General features: G+C 39.1%; 1 protein-coding gene across 2 annotated transcripts in view; it reads right to left on the reverse strand.

Annotated features, from left to right (window-relative positions):
* cnot2 (CCR4-NOT transcription complex, subunit 2) overlaps nucleotides 1–21,281 on the reverse strand; it is a 164,443-nt gene that overhangs the window by 118,429 nt on the left and 24,733 nt on the right. Inside the window, exon 1 of one of the 2 annotated variants that reach the window (XM_059978451.1) lies at nucleotides 18,762–18,870. The exons of the other annotated variant lie outside the window; for it this stretch is intronic. The gene's annotated coding sequence lies outside the window, so the exon portion shown is untranslated. Of the gene's footprint in view, nucleotides 1–18,761; nucleotides 18,871–21,281 lie in introns of those variants that run through there. 2 annotated transcript variants of the gene reach the window in all.

Below are 21,281 nucleotides of genomic sequence, written 5' to 3' on the forward strand. Positions count from 1 at the left end.
CATAGATATTAACTAGAACCACTTTTCGATTAAAAAGTGAACCAGTTATCAACAAAAATCTGCCCTGTGGGTCAGAAATAGTTTCATGATATGTAAACGAAATTGAGGGGTCTATAAAAATAGACACACCCCTAATTTTAGTGGTACAATTCGAGTGAAATTGTTGACCCTTCCAGAACCTAAAAAAACGCTGATTATCCTCCCTCCTAATATGGGTTTCCTGTGCAAAAATAATATTAGCGTTCAATCTATGGAATACTTTAAATATTTTTTTACGTTTAATCGGATGATTTAAACCATTGGTATTCCAAGAGATAAAGTTAATAGATTTATCCATCATGCCAATATTAGTTATGTATATCATAAAAGGTTAAAAAGACACATAACCCATAATTCAGGAAGAAGGAAAATTGATTCAGGAGCAACCGGAGAACATGACACCTCAAGAATATTAATAATTTAAAGTCGGCCCATAGACTAAAAGCAAAAAAATAAAAAGCAAAAGCGTGAAAAAAGATCCCTACCCCCTCCCCCAACCCTTTGAAAGAAAGCCAAGCGGCAGGCGCATAATCTAATACTAACATTACCCCCATTTCAAGATGGCAGCTCCATAAAAAGATTTAAAAAAAACTATGTAACACCCAGATTTAAATATAGGGTTGCAAAAAATATATATATATCAATCAGAATGAAAAAACTAATATAATAAAACAATCATTAATAAAAAAAAGTATAAACATTAAAATTTGAAAGTGTAATATGCCTTTAAAAAAATTCCATATTCAAATACAAGAAAGATGACGTTTCAAAAGCAAAGGCTTATGGGAAGAAGAAACGACATTTTGAAAAAGCCATATTATGAAATACAAATGTAAGTTCAGCAATCTATTAAAAAAAATTTAATAAGAAAAAGTTATCAAAATAGGATTAAAAAAAGATTTAATAGACACTACAATATATAAAAAAAGGACCAAAAAATCCAAAACATTCGTCCCATTTCTAAGTACAGGCAAACAAATAAATGCTTACAGAAAGCAAAGTCTTATGGGAAGAAGAAACAACATCTTGAAAAAAAGTAAATCGTTATTACAAAGTATAAACGTGTATATCCGAAACAGAAAAATGAATAAAAAGATATTATAAAAATTGAAAAGAGCATCTATAGACAGTGATGATAGTTAAAAAAAAGAACCAGACCTGTAGATCAGGATAAAAAGTTATAACCCAGCTTCATAGGTTAAAACTTAAAATGAAATGGCATCCTCTCTCCGAAAAATCTTCAACATAACACATAGTTCAAGTTGCACGAGAAGATCGATATTCTTCAACAAATTTCTTCGCTTCTTCCGGAGTGTTAAAAAATTGCTGACTGTTGTCGTTCAGCGTAATTCTAAGCTTCGCTGGATACATTAAAGCTTGTTTAAGTCCAATCGAGTGAATCTCTGCCATCACTGGTTTAAAAGCGATTCTCGCTCTCATTACTTCGAACGAATAATCTTCAACAATACGAAATGTGTTGGTGTTGTAAGAAATCATACCTTTTTTACGAGCTAATCGAATTAAAAGCTCTTTCTCCCGAGGATAATGAAGGCGAACAATCACCGCTCGTGGTTTACCAGACACAGCCGAAAATCTCGCAACTCTGTGAGCGCGGTCGATAACAGGTTTAGCTTGCAAACCTTCACCACCAAAAATTTCCCACAGTAATTTAGAGAAAAATTCAGTTAAATCACCAGACTCAACTTTTTCGGGAAACCCGATGATCCGCAAGTTCTGTCTGCGAGATCGGTTTTCAAGATCAGTAATTTTAAACTTATACTGATCTACTGTTTTAACAGTCGATTGTATCTTCTTGTTCAGCGCTTCAATTGTACGTACTTTTTCACAAATTAATTTTTCAAGAGTCGTGAACTTATCTTCATGTCGCTGAATATCCGATGCCTGCGATTGAAGCTTATTATCAAGCGATCTAACAACTCCTTCAAGTTCAGACATTTTCGTGGTAAGCTTGTTTTCCAAACTTGCCAGTTTACTTCCCAAACTTGTTGCTTTACTTTCCATTTTACTTTCCAGCTTGCTTTCCAAACTTGCAAGTTTAGCATCCAGAAGATTAGAAATTGCGTCGATAGATAAAGGCTCCTTAGACGATTTCTTGCTTGTAGCCATTTTAAGTTTGACAAAATTAGATCAAATATAATTTTAGGAAAAAAAAGTTAATCGAAAGTATCAACTCATATGATTAAATTTGAAAAGATTTAATTAAAGGGTGATTATAGTTGAAAAAGTAAAGAGCGCCTAAAAGGCAGATGTTTACGTCGCCATCTTGAAACTCCACCCCCACTGACTAGATAGTCAATGAAGTAACATGTTGCAAATGAGTGCCCACATATGCAAGAAAATTGGTTACATGCCACAGGAGTCAATGTGCTATAATTTTATTACTTTTTACATTAAATGCACATTGTTAATAAGATACAAGTTTTAGATAAATTGCATCATACAATTTAATGAAAAAATTAATTAACAAGTAGTTCTTTGATAGACTGCAAAGCTAAATTGAAATTTTAGTTACAAGGAACTGATACTCCTAAATCAAACCTCCAATGATACAGTAAGTAAAAAGATTAACGCGGTCATTTAAACACAGCAGGCTGTTTTTTTCTGCAAGAAACCTTGATGATCAACAGATGTGCTAATTTTGCTATTCAATGCTGAGCAATATTTCTTCTCGAAGTTAGCCAGTTAGTGTTTCAGGATGCTTGTCTCCTTTTGCTGTCATGCGCCGAGATGACTGCTCCAGTCTGTTCTGTGTATGTGGCCATTATTCCTATTCTGTAATTTGTCTCTCGGTACTGTCGAGCAATAGATAAGTCTGACTCCAGCTTGGTAGAAATGGAAGGCAGAACTGGGATACCTGATTTACCAAGAATTGAGGGAAGGGTGCTAAACGAGGAAGACCAGACCAATCAGATAATCCAGGGTTTGGAAAAAGCACTCCAACAGCCCGTTAACATCATTAAAGTATTAGAATGTAAGCCAACACCTGGGGAATCAGGGTCGGATTACTGGAAGCGCTTTGTATCATGTTACGAAACTTGCACAGGGGAACCAGATCTTCAATAACGGGAATACTTCCCCTCAATTTAATGCGCTGATGCTCCAATGTCTCCCTTTTAAGTTAGCCATGATGATTAAGACAAACAATACGGACTGGTCAGATAATAACCGTACTGACGGGCCGTAGTTGACTACTGGGATCCCAGCGCAGAGCCCAGACCTGCCTCAAAGGGAGTTACAGTCAATCATGAATATGTCCAACAGGTGAGGGACACCGCCAGGGGGCAGATAATGGCTGGCATCGTAACCATATGCCGGAACCAGGAAACCGGGATTGGGATCAATTCCCTGACTAGCCTTACCCCCCGCATGATGACCCATATGCCCCAGAACCTGGCCAGGTGATGGCAACAAGAGGACAACCCCAACAACCTTATCCCCCTGAGCAAAGAAATGGACCACCCCAGCGAGCGCCCATGCCTGAGGGAGCTCAGCCTGGAGTGTGTTTTAACTGTGGCCGACCAGGACAATGGAAGGCAAGGAGCCCCTGGGGACAGCAGAGACGCCCAGTTTCTGCCCAGTTACGGACAGTCACCCCATTCTCCATGAACAATCCTTTTGCCAACTGACCCTCGAAAATGTTGCCTGTTGTAAGTAGCGACCCACAAGAGGAACCCAGCATAATCCTTCAGCTAGCTGGAATTCAACTTCCATTCATGATTGATACAGGGGCAACCACTTCCACCCTTGATCATGAGAAAGTGTCAGAACATTGATCCCGGCTTTCTGGGGCCACCATTGCCCTCTCAGGGTTTGAGGGGTCTGAACGAACATATCAATGGACGCAACCCCTTTGGGTGAAGTTTCAAGGGAGGCAATATATACCCTGGTAACTGTAGCTTCTAATATTACCCTACATCAACCTGTAAATGTGCTCTCTTCCCACTTGGTGGCGGAGCTTTTGACCTCCCGACAGACACAGCACCTCAATCAGGCACGACAAAATTGCTAAGAGACAGCCTTACTGAGCAACCCTGTGCTGACATTTTCTCACTGCTCCATTTTAAACCCAGCCACTTTCCTAATGTCACCACTCCAGGTGACAAACGATTCTGAACACGATTGCATGCAGTGAAAGCAACTCCTCACCTTAGCCCGTGAAGACCTCACGGACCAACCCCTACAGGACCCCAACATAACCTTCTATGCCAAAGGTAGTTCTTTCATGGGCCCTCAAGGCCAGAGATGTTCTAGCTATGCTGTGGTCGCAGATAACAAGGTGCTTGAGCAGGCAGCCTTTCAACTAGCCATGTTAGCATAAAAACCTGAGTTATCTGTCCTCACTATACCTGCATCCTCGCCTCCAACAAACATGCAAACATCTACACTGATTCTCGACACACTTTTGGAATAGCTCATGACTACGGAGCGCTTTGGGAATGTCGGGGTTTCCTCACCTCCTCAGGACATCCTATTAGCAATGCTACGTTTGTACAGAATCTCCTCACTGCCTTGCAACTTCCAAAAACATTGGCCATTGTCAAAGGCTCTGCTCATACGCGTCAGACTGATAAAATCTCCATGGTAACACCATGACTGATGAGGCTGCCAAAGTCGCAGCCCAGACACTCGAAATGACAGTCCCACTGGGATCCCGCCAAAAACCCCTGCACAGGTATGCCAGACATGCAAGTCATGCATACGTCCTAGGGGGATGCCCCTGAGGAGGAAAGCAGACTATAGTCACAGGTGAGCTGGAAAGGGAATTGTGAGTTAGTTGGTAGACCAAGCAGGGACAGTCACTAACTGCTCCTGTTTGAGTGACTGAGTTAGCCCTGGGGGCTTTGAATAAAGAGTTGTATTATACAGTTCGGGTGACTTTATCTGGATTTGACTTCCACACCGAGAGGACCATAAGCTTGTCGTGGTTTGGAGGCTTATATGCCTCAATGACCTGAAGAGCTATGTCAGCTGGAATCAGGGCTTTATGTTTTAGCTCTTGGTAGGGTCACCCACGCCAAATGATAGGGGACAGGCAGAGGTACACCAGTCCTCCAGGTTCAGGGTTCAGCTCAGGTCAAACAACCCTGACTAGTAAAACAAAATTTTAACAGAAACAGCAATAAAGACTCCTCCTCCATCTGAATGTGACTGTATTCCCAAGTCTCCACCTGGGACTTGCATGACTGACACTACTGTAAGTTAGTGCAAAAAATAAAAATTAAAAAAGTAGTGAGCTAATGTTCATGGGTTCAATGTCCATTCAGAAATTGGATGGCAGAGGAAAAGAAGCTGCTCTTGAATCACTGAGTGTGTGCCGTCAGTAACACCTCCTTGCTATTGTAACTCCTTGCTACTGGCAGTCCTTAACGATGGACACTGCCTTTTTGAAGCATCTCCTTGAAGATATCTTGGATACTACAGAGGCTAGTGCCCATGACAGAAATGGCTTAAGTTTATAATAAGCTGCAGCTTATTTCGATCCTGTGCTGATGCCCCCCACCCCAGATAACAATACAGCCAGTTAGAATACACTCCTGTTGTTATACTGAAATATATATACTTCTGGCCTCAAAAGAACTGGCAAGAAGAACCTAATTTTTGTACTTTTTCCATGCTCTATCAACAAAATAATATAATCTTCATAATATAATATATTCAAGGTTATCAGTGCCTAAACATCATTGTCATAAAATTACACCACAACACTGCATGCAGGATACAGTAACTAAGCATATATTTTTCAGGGCAAGGGTGTCAAAGGTTACAGTGAGAAAGCAGGAGAATGGGCTTGAGGCAGATAATATATCATCCGTGACGGAATGGCGGTGGAGACAATGGGCTGAATGGTCCATTGGTCTTGTGAACAAAGCACCATTTTTAAAAAGGTGTATTGATAATCTTTCAAAAGGCTGACTTCACACAGATATTATAGGATCCATCACAAGCACTAGTCTTTGTAGTATCCAGGACATCTTAAAAAGGGAGTGCCCACTATTAAGGTCCCCATCACCCAGGACATGCACTCTTCCAATTCTGATCCAAGGGCACAGTGAAGTGAAAACTGAAATTGCTGTAAACCAAGAACTGATTAGAGAGCATCTAAAGACAAGTAGAGTTAGTACTTCACATTAAAGAAAGCTTTGATAAAGAATTGCAACCCAGAAACATGCATGATAAACATGAAACTCTGGAAACTGTGTCAGATTTGCCTCAGTCATCTACAAGTTTAATTATACACTTCACAGTACGAAGCACAATAATCAAACAGAAAACAAAACTGGCCCAGCACTTAAATCAGTGAAACATTAGTTCAATTTTGTTCTCGAGGCCCTTAAGTTACTGTAGTTCACTAAATTTGTTACATAGAGTTTTTAGGTTATTTAATCAAGTGATTTTCCATTTATACTTTTTGACATTATAATTCATAATTACTATAATTCAGCCTCTCTACTACAGAATATTTACATACAGATGTGGCATCACATCTGCATATCATTGCAGAAGTGTTTAAAAAATATCTTTTTCTTTAACTCATCTTTTATTGACTGTCTTTTCAGTACAAATCACTTCTGATTTAGACTATGTGAATCAGAAAGGATTTTTCAATCTGATTGGTTAAAGAAAGATGCTATCCCTTTTCCTGTTCAAACAAGTTTCAAATCCTCCTTGGTGCATACTGTGGTGTCCAAGATCAGAATCGGGTTTATTGTCACTACAGGCAGTCCCCGGGTTACGAATAAGTTCCATTCCTGAGTCTGTCTTTAAGTCGGATTTGTACGTAAGTCGGAACAGGTATATCTGGTATTATTCAGCTTCAGTTAGTTAAACGTTTGTCTTAGTATATAGTATATATTTTACCTTTCTATGCATATAAAACACTTAAGAAGCGTATGTATTTCAATAATTAAACCACTGCGTTGCTTAGTAATAATTGTAGCTTTCATCAGGGCAGGACCTTTCACATGCTCCATTATTCTCACTTTATCCTTTAAAATTGTTCCAGTCATTGACTGACTGTAGCCTAACGCTTTTCCAATGACTGATGGCATTTCACCTCTTTCCATTTGCTTTATTATTTCCACTTTATTTTCAATCGTGATCAGTTTCCGTCAACGGAACAGAGACACTGCAAATTCAGCAGCAGCCACGGGTGGCGGGTCCCAAGCTCACCTGGGTCCTAAAGTCCACCCGCACTGAGACAGATCAAATGGGACAAGTGAGAGCGGTGCTGACTGGAAAAGTGTGAATCTTGCTAAGAAAAATTTAAGCCAAATACAAAGTTACACACTCAACACAGTGTTAACAGCAACATGATCCGATTTAAAATGGTGGACACGGACGAATTTTTAATATATAAACGTAGAAAACCTACAGCACAATACAGGCCCTTCGGCCCACAAAGTTGTGCCAAACATGTCCCTACCTTAGAAATTACTAGGCTTACCCATAGCCCTATATTTTTCTAAGCTCCATGTAGCTGTCCAAAAGTCTCTTAAAAGACCCTATTGTATCCATCTCCACCAGTGCTACGGGCAGCCCATTCCACGCACTCACCACTCTCTGAGTAAAAACTTACCCCTGACATCTCCTCTGTACCTACTCCCCAGCACCTTAAACCTGTGTCCTCTTGTGGCAACCATTTCAGCCCTGGGGAAAAAGCCTCTGACTCTCTCTACGATCAATGCCTCTCATCAACTTATATACCTTATAACAGGCTTTACGGCAGGCCGTTCGTAAGTACAAGTTGTTCGTAAGTAGACGTTCATAACTCAGGGACTGCCTGTATCTTATATATGGAACTTCTTGTTTTGTAGCAGCAGTACAATGCAAACATATATTACTATAAATTGCAAAATAAATACACAGTGCAATATGATAATAATGTAGCATTCATGGACCATTCAGGAAAATGGGGATCTTCTCAAGATGCCACTGGCAAGAGACAGCGATGTTTTGCTAACAAAACTACCAGCTATGCTATTAAATATACTTATTCTGTACTTCGATCACCGCAACTTTTGAGAGTCACACTCTTGAACCATCTGTACAACTTGGCATTTTTGTGGTATCCTGAAGGGTTCAGTAAATTGGATTCTTGAGAACGCAGGTACAGCCACGGTGGCCATTGCTGGAGTGCACTTCAGGCTGGACTGCAGAGGTAGGACCCATGGCATGAGAACAAAATTGAAATGACGTTTAGCCAATTTAAGTGCCGGGCCAGTTTTTAAAAATTAAGACGTCAAGGCAAAGAGCAAAGGATGAATCAGTTCTCAGCAAATTACTCCACAAGGCTTCACTCGCCTCAACATTGAATAGATTCCAGCTCTGGCCTTCAGCCATTGGCACTTGTGAAACACTAAATTGACTCTATAGACGTGGCCTGCAGCCATCGGCACTTGCGTCAACACTGAACTTGCTCTGTGACTGTGTACTCTGCAGTTCATGTTCTGTATATTATTCGCTTACTTTCTTTTATTGTTTGCACAGTTTGTTCTTTTTTCACACATTCGATGTTTGACAGTCTTTGTGGTGTGGGGATTTCTATGGATTCTATTGTGTTCCCTTTGTTTTGTTGCTGCTGCAAGGTGATCAATCTCAAGGTTATATATGGTATACAGTACATATCTTGATAATAAATGTATTTTAAATTTTGAACATTGAAAATTTGACAGAGAGGGAATAAGTTGTTCTTAAATCACTGAGTATGAATCTTCAGGCTCCTGTTCCTCCTCCACAATGGTAGTAATGAGAAGAGCACATGTCCCTTACAGTAGGGGTCCTTACTAATAGATGCCACCTTCTTGAGGTATCTCCTTTTGAAGATGTCCTCAGTGGTGGAGAAACTTGTGCCCTTGATGGAGCTAGCTGTGTCTACAAACATTTACAGCCTCTTTGCACTCTGAGCTACCATGCCAGGCCATGATGCAACCAGTAAGAATGCTCTTCACTGCACATCTACAGAAACTCCCAAGAGTCTTTGGTAACATACCAAGCCCCCTCAAACTCCAAACAAAATAGAGCCACTGGTAAGCATTCTGTGATTCCCACTTACCAAGCTACAAGGAAAACTGTTCCTTCACTGATTACATCACGGGTTCAACAAATATGTACCAAAACATGAAAACTTTTTAAATTCCTTTGGGATTTTCACTTAAGATTAGGTTTTTTTTAACCATGAAGCTATGAAGAAGATTCATAAATTAAGACGTTATTTCATTAAGTACTCTAGATTTGCATGAACATTGCATTACAGAGTTGCAAAGTACAGCAACAGGGCCTGCAGCCCAATTCATCCATGCCAGCCAAGATGTTTAGCTGATCTAATTCCATTTGCCTTTATTTAGCCCATATCCTTCTAAACATTTCCTATCCATTCATCTTTCCCTTCTCACCTTAAACCTGTGCTTATTGGTTACACACCTTTGCATGGGAAAAAAGACTAACTTTCATCTTATCTATACCCAACATGATTTATATACTTCTAAGGTAACACCTATGCTCCTGAGAAATAGAGACCCATTCATCTGACTTTTCTTTATTGCTCAAGGCCTCCAGTGCTGGTAACATCTTTGTCTACACCCTTTCCAGCTTAATGGCTTACTGTGCAGTATAACTGTGCAATTACATTTTTCAGAAAAAAATGTACTGTCCATTTTGTGCTAATGCATATTAAGTTGTTATTAAAGATTGAAAGCTCTGTTAACAACAACAAGTCCTGGGATGATAAGTGGAAAGCAACATTCACACCATGCAAGTGGTGGGCAATGAAGCTATCCAGCAAGAAAAAAAGTCCAGCTATCGCCCCCTTACATTCAATCACTGAATCCCCCAGTACCAACATCCCTGGAATTACCATTGACCAGAATCTCAAATAGAATAGCCTAATACCCAATGTGACTACATGAGCAAGTCAAGAGTCTTTGACAAGAAACTCGTCTCCTAACTTACCAAATCCTGTGCACCTACAAGGCTCAAGTCAGGACTGTGAGGGAATATTGGTATTGATATTGGTTTACTGAGATATAGTGAAATGTTTTTGTTTGTGATCCATCCAGACGGATCATGCCATAAATAAGTACATCTCCACTTGCCTGGATAAGTGCAGCTTCGACACTACTTATGAAGCTTGATGCCACATGATACAGAAACCTGCTTGATAAGTAACTATTCGTAACCTTTCAATCACAGTAGCAGCAGTTCGCACCATCCAAAGAATGCACTGCAGCAACTCATTAAGACACCTTAAACAGCAATATCCAAACCCATGACCACTCCCATCTAGGGCAAGGGCAGCAGAGGCATGGGAATAACTGCCCTCCAAGCCACACACCATCCTGTTTTGGAAATATATTGCCACTTTACTGTCACTGAGTCAAGACCTCCTTCGTAGCATTGTTAGCATATTTATTCTCATTTGTACGTTCTCCCTCTGACTGTGTGGCTTTCCTCTGGGTGCTCTGGTTTCCTCCCACAGCCCAAAGATGTACCAGCTGGTCATTGTAATTTGTCCCATACTTAGGCTAGGTGGGCTAAATCGGGGGAATGCTGGGTGGTACAGCTCAAAGGGCCTAGTCCACACTGTATCTTAACAAATAAATATTTATACCACAAGAACTGTAACTGATCTTGAAGACAGCTCACTTTAAGGCCAATTAGGGATGGGACGACGCCTGCTTTAGTAACTTCTCCTGCAGGTTCTCCAGATCCTCCTGGTCATGCAATGGAGGAGGGCGCAGCTACAGGAGAGGGACTGGATGCTTGACCAGAAGGCCCATGAGTTCCAGGATGCCAAGATGCTGAGCAGCAGTGGTGTGGTGGGAGGAGGGGGTGGTCTCTGACAGTTATCACCTTGTCGTGGTGGAAAGGTTTTTAAGTTCTTCAGATCCCAAGAGCAATGCCGTCTGGAGTTTAGCCATCTGGCACTTAGCTCCTGGTAGGGCCACCCATGGTGGTAAGGTTAAGGGGGAATTTCCAAACATAGAGCAATCCAACCAAGACCCCAACGGTGGAGCTGAGGCAGCACACCACAACAGCAGCTGCAGCAGTGAAGGGTCCCCAGTCATCTTGCATGCCATGCCACTGAGCTCTGACACTGATCTATCAAGGAATGTGTGCTGGCTGCCTGTGCACAGGCCTCATACATTAGACAAAGTCACACACAGCCATTCCCTATTAAGGGAATAACCCCTTAGGCGAACATCATACTCGACTCCAGTGATTGATGTACTACTGGGCAATTAATGCTGGCTCAGCCTGTGAAAGCCACATCCCTTAAATGAATAAAAACAATGTAACATCTTCTACAGTGTTCCTACGGCAAGAAGTGAGGGTTTTTGTCCATACAACACACACAGAGTGCTGGAAGAACTCAGCAGGCCAGGCGGACTGGAGAAAAAAATTCTCCATATCCCCTTTTGTTGCTCCCCATGCTGGAGGAACTCAGCAGGCCAGGCAGTATCTATGGCAAAGAGTACAGTCAATGTTTCAGACCAAGACCCTTCCGCAGGACTGGAGAGAAAAAAATTCCCCATTTTGTTCTTCTGCTTCTCAAAAGAATGAACATTCCATCTTAGAACCACAAGCTGACAGAGTCTTCCTTACAGAGAGAAACTGCTATATTAAGACAGATTATACAGTCATTCATGGTGATCTTTATGATTACCCAGCTATGAACTCTGTTAGGTTATTTTGACACTTTGACTGTTTAACCATACACTTGAAAACACACTTTGACCTTGATGAGTTGTGTTGAAATCAATACAGTAGGGTAGAGATTAAATTCTGGAGACCTGTCCTATTTGAAAAGTTCTGGTGACTCACTGTCTTGTGTGTTGTGCAACAGATGTCATTACTGCTTGTTTTTGGGGATCTGATGGAAAGACTTTGCATAGATGCACACAGAATCGTACAAAGTGGAAGAAGACATTTTTAATTGTTTTGGGAGTTTACAACTAATACTAAATACGAAATTTTAAAATGCTAACACTAAAACACACTAAAATATACTTAAACACTTGCCCTAAAATACTATTAAAGAATAACAAACTAAAAAGATAAATTCAATGCTTTATAATTGACTAAATTAATTGTCAAGAGAAGAACATTTCTTTCTTAATCTCTATACTGAGAAATATCAAGCTATAAGGGGATATTAGTTGAATCTTGTGCTGTTACTTTTAAAATATGCAGATTGCATTCCAAGTCGTGACCAAATCATGATTATACCCAGTCCTGAAGGGTCTTGGCCCGAAACATTGACTGTTTATTCATTCCATAGATGTTGCCTGACCTGCTGAGCTCCTCCAGCATTTTGTGTGTGCTGCTCTGGATATTCTTTTATTGTCCAAAATCCCAAAGCTTCAACATTTCCAACAATCAAAGGTGCTGCCTTCATCTTCAACAATACTGTAATATCACATATTATATATGCAAAGGATCCCACTTAGCTACTTACAAACCAAAGGAAGTTATGAAGTTTGTCAGAGAAGCTGAAGATTTTAAAAGTGCAACAATGACAATTTCAATAATATAATTTAAACTTTAGCACTTAATGGAAAACATTAATATGCTCATCAATCTTATCTATGCTCCAAAAGTGTCAATATCCAAGCATATATTTGACTCAAAAATGTTCCAATCAGTTGATATAATTTGTGTAAAGTATAACGAAACAATTTGCCAAATCTGCCAGAACCTGCTTATCCCGTGAAAACTTCATTTTGTAACTGAAGGAGCCTGAGAAATTCATTAACCAAATAAAATGGAAGTTTGATAGCCTAATGTCTATGTTTACAAGGACAAATCTAAGAGAAGCGAGAATGACAAATTTAAAAAATGAAATAAAAGTAATAGTTGAGAAACACCATGCAAAATCAAATAAAATAAATGTTTTATTCAAAGAAGTTGTTGCCCATTTTGACGTATCTATATGCTGTATGACAGAGCAGTAGGAGGCAGGTGCACCTGTGGCATAGTGAACTAAAAAATGCTGAATAGACAATAGATTCTTTGAGAATTTAAGGTTCCACATTGTAGTTTCGTATTCACACAAGCAGATTTGATTTTGTGGACACTAAATGTAAACAAAATCTAGACATTATCAGAACATAAAAGGCATCGTCATTGCAAGCAGAGCAAGATGTGAAACTCAAGAGAATGCATATGTTGGAAGAACTCAAGTGAAGCAGCGTAGCTGCGGCAGAGATATTCAATATTTTGAGCCTGTAAAATGTGACAATTAAAGCCTTTTAGGTGCAAGATAAACTTCTGCAATACAGCCGTACTCACAAAATCCATCCTATTATTCAAAAATAAATTATTGCATCATTGTAATAAAACTGTCTCTCAAAAAAGGAACTACTGACATGGGAACACTTTTCTGCACTCAGTATTTTCAAGTATCTTTACATGTTTATGGTGCAGTTTTGGTCATGGCACAATTAAAAGATGTGCAGAGTTCAGAGAAGTGTGACAGGACTGGTCAAGTGGAGAGGAAGTAATAGGAAATCATAAACCCACATTAGGGTGACATTATTAGATTTTCATTTATAGCTTTTCCTCTACAGTGAAATTTGCAACTATCAGAAATAAAATTCACCCTTAAGATACAGGTAGCAAGGTAGCACTGTGGTTAGCACAATGCTTTACAGTACAGCTGACCCAGGTTCAATTCCCGTCGCTGCCTGGAAGGATTTGCACATTCTCAGTCATTGGAAAAGTGTTAGGCTACAGTCGGTCAACGATCGGAGCAATTTTAATGCAGCATGTGAAAGGCCCTGCCCCGATGAAAGCTGCAATTATTACTAAGCAACGCAGTGGTTTAATTATTGAAATACATATGTTTCTTAAGTGTTTTATATGCATAGAAAGGTAAAATATGTACTATATACTAAGAAAAACGTTTGACTGACTGACTCTAAATAATACCAGATGTACCTGTTCTGACTTCAAATCCAACTTAAAGACGGACTCAGGAATGGAACACATTCATAACCCGGGGACTGCCTGTACTTTTAAGTCATTTCTAGATTACTTATAATACCTAATACAATGTAAATGTTATGTAAATAGTTGTTATACTGTATTGTTTAGGGAATAATGACAAGAAAAAATAGCCTGTACATGCTCAAACGAGTGTTGGGTTTTCCGCAGTACTTCCGGGTTTTCCCGATTCGCGGTTGGTTGAATCCGCGGATAAGGAGGGCCGACTGTAATATATATTAAAAAAGAGAAGTAGTATCCAAGAGCATAATGTCCATTAAGGAACTGGATAGCAGAGGGGAAGAAGTTGTTCCTGAATTGCTGAGTGTGTGCCTTCAGGCTTCTGTATCTCCTACCTGATGGTAACAGTGAGAAAAGGGTGCTGAAGGTCCTTAATAATAGACGCTGCCTTTCTGAGACACCACTCCTTTAAGATGTCCTGGGTACTTTGTAAGCTAGTACCCAAGATGGAACGGACTAAATTTACAACCCTCTGCAGCTGCTTTTGGACCTGTACAGTAGCCCATCCCACACCACCCGCCCCCTCACAATTACCAGACAGTGATGCAGCCTGTCAGAATGCTCTCCACGGTACAACTATAGAAGTTTTTGAGTGTATTTGTTGACAAACCAAATCTCCTCAAACTCCTCACGAAGGAGTCTTACCTTCTTTATAACTGCATCGATATGTTGGGACCAGGTTAGATCCTCAGAGATCTTCACAGCCAGGAACTTGAAACTGCTCACTCTCTCCATTTCTGATCCCTCTGAGGATTGGTATGTGTTCCTTCGTCTTACCATTCCTGAAGTCCACAATCAGCTCTTTCATCTTACTGACACTGAGTGCCAGGTTGCTGCTGCAACACCACTTCACTAGATGGTAAATCTCGCTCCTGTACCCCCTCTCGTCACCATCTGAGGGTCTACCAACAATATGTCTTTGGTATGTCCACAGCACCTGGAGGAAACCCCCAAGTGCACATGGGAAGGAACATACAAACTTACTTACAGAGGATGCTGGAATTGAATTCCAATGGCCCAAGTTGTATTAGCATTGTGCTAGTGGCTATGCTACCATGGCCCCCGCATTTTCCATTATGGAAAATGATATTAATAGTTTTTTTAGAAATGCAATCCCATTTTAACACGGGTTTCATTGATAACACTGCTAATAATAATAAAGTATATAGGACCACACACAATTACTTGTACATTGTGTTTTATAGGATTGCCTTTCTATTTATTGTGCTTTTTATAATGCCCTTTATGCTTAATGTGTTTCTTATAAGACCATAAGATATAGGAGCAGAATTAGGCCATTCAGCCCATCAAGTCTGCTCCATCATTCAATCCGGCTGATTTATTATCTCATTCTTGTATGTTCTCCCCATAACCTACGACGCAGTTACTAATCAAGAACCTATCAACCTCCACTTTAAATACACTCAATGACTTGCACTCCAAAATCCATTAAGATGCATGCATCGAATCAGGAGTAACAAGTGCTCTTGTGTACTGAAGAATGACAATAAACAATCCTGAATCTTAGCAGCTATGGTTTTTATTTGGGCTCCTAATTCAGCTGCAGTTTCATTTTGTGATATAATATTGCAGGGACTTTTTAAAAAATCAGCCATGATCTCACCAAATGGGGAAGAATGTCATGAGCTAAAAAAGTTGTTTTTCTCTTATTCTTATAAATTAACTTAGATCATAAAATGTGCAGCATATTACAATTTATGATATGCGCAAAAGTTTTATTTGCAGAATGAAAGATGCAAGATTATTTTGGTCGGGATTATTTCCAAAGATGAAAAGACAGTCCTAAATATCCAATGATAACCTCAGCAAACAATTTCAAAACAAATGTTTTACAACCCTGAAACAAAGTACTAATGACTTTGCTCTCAGCAGAATATTTTAAATGCTCATATCTTGCGGTAGTGAATAATATTGTTGCAATCACAGCCTTGCTAATGAGTTGCAACAGATCAAACCAAAATCTAAATGGTCAATTAATATGAAAATCTCATCAACTAATTCACTATTCCAGTCATTTGGAAACTGGCCTGAGATGACAATTATATTTTAAAACTTGAATGTGCATTTAGGGTTTTTAAAATTTTGTAATGAATACCTGAATTCCCTTATTATAAGCAAATCATAATGAATATGCTTAACAAATTACATCAGAATATTCATTTAATCAAGTAATTGTATGTTATATGCCATTTTCATGTTTAAAATATTCATTCTGGTCTGAAGAAGTCAACAGATTACTTGATTATCAAATTATTTGGGTAGTATGAGCTTTAAATCTGTACTTGTCGATATATTCTTATCTGGGTTTAAGCCTCAACATTGTTTGGAAAACTAAATAATTACACCTACTCTGATTGCAATGTTATCAAAGAAATTTCAATTTCTTTGTTTCATTGATTTCTCCTTTATAAAAACATTCTGACTTCTCTTTTGCCCTGTGTTTTTCATGCCTACTTTCATCAAGACAGGTATAAAATATATGTCTGCTGTTTTTTCAGTCACAATTTTTAAATCCCAATCTCATCCACCAAGGGATCAATATTTACTTTGGCAAACATCTTCTGTTCCTTACATTTGATGGCTTTTGATTAAATGGGCCATCAATTAATCGGGACAGTCACTTATTTGGAGCAACTCCTAAAAAGTTAAAACTAATTGAGAAAATAGTTGAGATTCTCTTTGTTTATTTGGGATACTATGCCACTTAATAGGGACAGGGGACTGTTGCCAAACAGGTTCTTACAAGCGCCAGTCACGCACTCTTGTAAGTTGTCATTAGGACACTATGCCATGCTTAGAGCAAACGGTTTACAAATAGCATGCGTTGCATGTGTTTCTGCTCAAAACAACAACTTTTGTCATTAATAGCTGGGGAGAAATAAGCAAGACAATTCAGCTACTCACTACAATTTCAAGCATTCAGGCTTGGGAGATGCCACCAGAAAAAGCCATGAGAGAATATCAAGCAGTAGTAAATCAATGACATGGGTGACTCAGAGCCTTCAGAGATGGCCAGAAGAGAAAAATCAAACAATTTCACTACTTCAACAAGTTAGGACCTACAAATAATTTGAAGGCATTGACAATCATCTTGAATGTTACAGTGAAAATAAAGGACTTAAGAGAGTGCAATCATCAATGGCATTGTATGAAGGCAGTCCATTATTTATACTCAGTGTCTGTATTGATAACTATTAGGAACTAATACACAGTTTTATAGCACTGTAGTAGTATTGTTAGTATTCTAATTTGTTCTGAATTTTATTTAAATACACAATTTGTTTCTCAGTTTTTAAGTATTTTATTTTAACTATTTCCATGAAACTTTGGTTTCTTGGGGCAGCTGCTTAATTGGGCCAAAAGCTACTGACTTCGATGTATCCAAATTAACCAGAATCCACTGTACCTGTAGAAGCACTTAACTGTTTCTCATATTTCTTAATACCTTAAACAAGTTAGCTTTTTGCCTCTTTATGTTTTGATAATCATTTAAAACCTCCGACCTACCACTAATCTTCCCAACATTGCACACATTCTCTTTCTGTTGGAAAATATCTTTGATTTCATCAGTTAAGCCCAGATGGGTCATCCTACTTGTGAAGTCTTTTTGCTCGGAATTGTGGAACATTTCTTAAAATATTTACCATCTTAAAAGGTAAAGATTAGTTTTACATATCACATGTACTATCGAAACATACAGTGAACTGCGTTGTTTACAGCAAATCAAATCAGTGAGGATTGTGCTGAGTAGCCTGCCTGTGTCACTATGCCAACATAGCGTGCCCACAACTCACTGACCCTAACCATATGTCTTTGAAATGTGGGAGGAAACCAGAGCACCTGAAGGAAATGTAGGAACTCCTTACAGGCAGCCGTGGGAATCAACCCCCAATCTTAACAGCTGGCACTTTTGGACTACCTGCCCTGTCTTTCAACTTATTTTTCCACTCTATTTCAACTAACTCTGCCTTCAAATTGAATATGAAATTCTAGGATATAATTACTCTTATGCAGCACATCCTTCACTATGAGATTATTAATTAATCCTATCCTCAATACACAAGACAAATTCTAAAATAGCTTATTTCTTGGTTAGTTACACAAAATACTGATCCAAGAAAATGTTCCAAATACATTCAATGAACTTGTCGCAAAACTATTTTTGGCAATTTGATTTATCTAATCTAAGAAGAATTTTTAGGGGCTAGGTACAGTGGAGCAGACAACAGAACTGCTACCTCTCAGCTCCAGTGACAGAGGCTGAGTCCTGACCTTGGTGTTGTTTGGGTGGAGCTTGCGCATTCTTCTCGTGACTGAATGGGTTTCCTTCAGAACTTACAGTTTACTCTGATATCTCAAAATTGTAGGTTGGTAGATTAATGTCCTCAAATGAACAAGTGGTACTATTAGTACTAGTAGATGCATGATTGTCAGGATTAATTCTAAGGGCCAAAATGGCTAGTGACACTAATCACTAAAATTAAAATTGCCCATGATTATTACAGTACTTTTCTTATAAGTATGTATTTTTATTGGTTTATACAACCATACATCTATTGTTGGGTACCTAAAGACCACACACAGTTGTGACTTAACTCCATTGCTATTTCTTATCTCCAATAAAGTGACTTTACATTTTGATCTTCAATGGCAAGATCATATCTTACTGCAGTACTCACCTCATCCTCTACTAACAGAGATCCCCACCGCCTTGTCCTGTCTAACTGCAAAATGTCAATTGTCCTGGAATATTCAGCTCCCAGCCTAGGTCACCTTGCAACCATATGTCTGCAATTGATAAAATGTACCAAAATAATCAGCAACTTAAAAGACTATCACTGGAATAAAACTGGAAGGTGTTTTATCTGTCAGATGACAGAATTAACAATGCTCAACCAGAAGAAGATTAATGTACATTCTGCAGAAAGGAAGCAAGTAGGAAAGGGATCTGAGAGTGCACTCAACAATGGTGTACTAAGAGAGCTGGTTAGGAACAGCATTGGGCCATTGCGCTTCTCAGCCATTCAATTCAATTTGGAGCTGCAAAGCATTCCCGTTCTTAAATGCCATCACCAAATTTTCTGTGGGATCTATGTGAGATGAATATTTATAGATTTCCTGGACCCCTGCTTATTTTCCTGTTGCACAAACTTCCCCAAAAGTTGGAAACCAATTAGTAATACGAAAAACTGAACACCATAAGACCATAAGGTCTAGGAGCAGAATAGTCCATTTTGCCCATTGAGTCTGCTCTACCATTTCATCATGGCTGATCCATTTTCCCTTTCAGCTCTATTTCCTGCTTTCTACCCATATCCCTTCATGCCCTGAATCAATAATCTCTGACTTGGCCTTAACCGCTGCCTGAGTCAACAAATTCCACAGATTCACCACTCTCTGGCTAAAGAAATTGCTCCTCATTGATGTTTTAAAAAGGACTCCCCTTTTTCTGAGGTTGTGCCCTCTGGTCCCAGACTCTCTCACCATAGGAAACACCCTCTCAACAACCACTCTATCAAGACCTTGCACCATTTGATAGGTTTCAATTAGGTCACCCTTCATTCTTCTGAATTCCAGTGAATATGGGCCCAGCACCAACAAAAGCTCTTCATATGACAAGCCATTTAATCCTGGAATAATTTTTGTGAACCTCCTTTGAACCCTCTCCAGTTTCAACACATCCTTTCCAAGATACATGGCCCAACACTGCTCATAATACTCCAAATAAGGCCAGTGCTTTACAAATTCTCAACATTACATCCTTGTTTTTATATTCTAGTCCACTTGAAATGAACACTAACATCACATTTGCCTTCCTCACCACAGACTCAACCTGCAAATTAACCTTTTCCTGTAGAAGGACTCTCAAGTTCCTGTGCATCTCAGATTTTTGGACTTACTCCCCGTTTAGAAAATAGTCAACCCTTTCATTTCTTCTACCAACGTGCATGGCCAACACATCCAGTAGTTCCATCTACAACTTCTTTGCCCACTCGCTGATTCATGAAAAGTAATGTAGCCCAAAATCTTTATGGCCTCACACAGCTTGCACCAAATTATTAATTATTCCACAGGTCTTATTTCATCCTTTAGGAAATTAACCTTCCACAGTTCCACAGCTCCCAGATGGTTTATCTCTCCCAAAGCAAATTTCTATTTTGTCATTCAAAGACACTGCATCCTTAAGACAAGTTGCCTGCATGCACCGTCTGAACATCCACAGTCTCAGGACACAGTTTCATCTTACTGCAAATTCTGAATCTTAACGACTTATGCAACTTGGAAACATTCGAGAAGAACAAATACAAAAAAAAGATTTATTTAAGATATCCAGCATGCATTATTTTCATTCTAGTCCAAATTAAATCAATGTACAACTCTTCTTTACAGTTTAATTCCTATTTCAAGAGAGTTTCCTTTGGTCCTTGCTTCACCAGTGACTGTAACAGAAAATTAAAGAAATGTTTCAAATTTCAGTATGATACACCTGAACCCAGCAAATATATAGTGTGTTAGTTCAGTCATCCCAGAGCCAATATCTCGTAATAGCTGTTTCTGCAACCATTTCATTAAGTTCCAATTCCTATTAACCCAAGTGATAGAAATAAACTGTTGGCAAAGTATATTTGCCATAGCTTGATCTGACATTGCTCAGTAAGAACCAGGTTGTTAATATGATCAAACAGTATGACACAGAAATCTCCAGTGGACTTAAAAATCATTTAGCATGAAAAATGTAGCAAACAGAGTAAAACAATCTGATACATAGGCATGCTTTCTGCTGTGCTGAGAAGACTGTGTCAAATGGTACAAGACTATAACATAATGCTGCTCTGCTCATAAAATAAACTCATAGTTACACTGTACCAGCTCACTGTATTAAGCTGATCAACACAAAAGATTTTTCCAGCTGTAGATCAGAGGTGGAATACTGTTAAAAGAATCTGCATATGCTAATTCAAAGTTCAAAGTACATTTATTATCGAAGTATGTATACATTAAACAACCTTAAGATCTGTCTCCTTACAGATAGCCATAAAACAAATAAACCCAAAAGAATGCGTATAAAAAAGACCGACAAACACCAAATGTTCAGTGAGAGGAGAAAAACAAATCCTGCCAACTGTAAAAGAATGCAAATAGCATTCCAAACAAAAGTGAGTCCTCAGACAAAAAGCCCAGAGCAGGCCACAGCCTCA

Source organism: Hypanus sabinus, chromosome 8 (assembly GCF_030144855.1).
Source record: "Hypanus sabinus isolate sHypSab1 chromosome 8, sHypSab1.hap1, whole genome shotgun sequence".
Classification (NCBI taxonomy): Eukaryota; Metazoa; Chordata; class Chondrichthyes; order Myliobatiformes; family Dasyatidae; genus Hypanus; species Hypanus sabinus.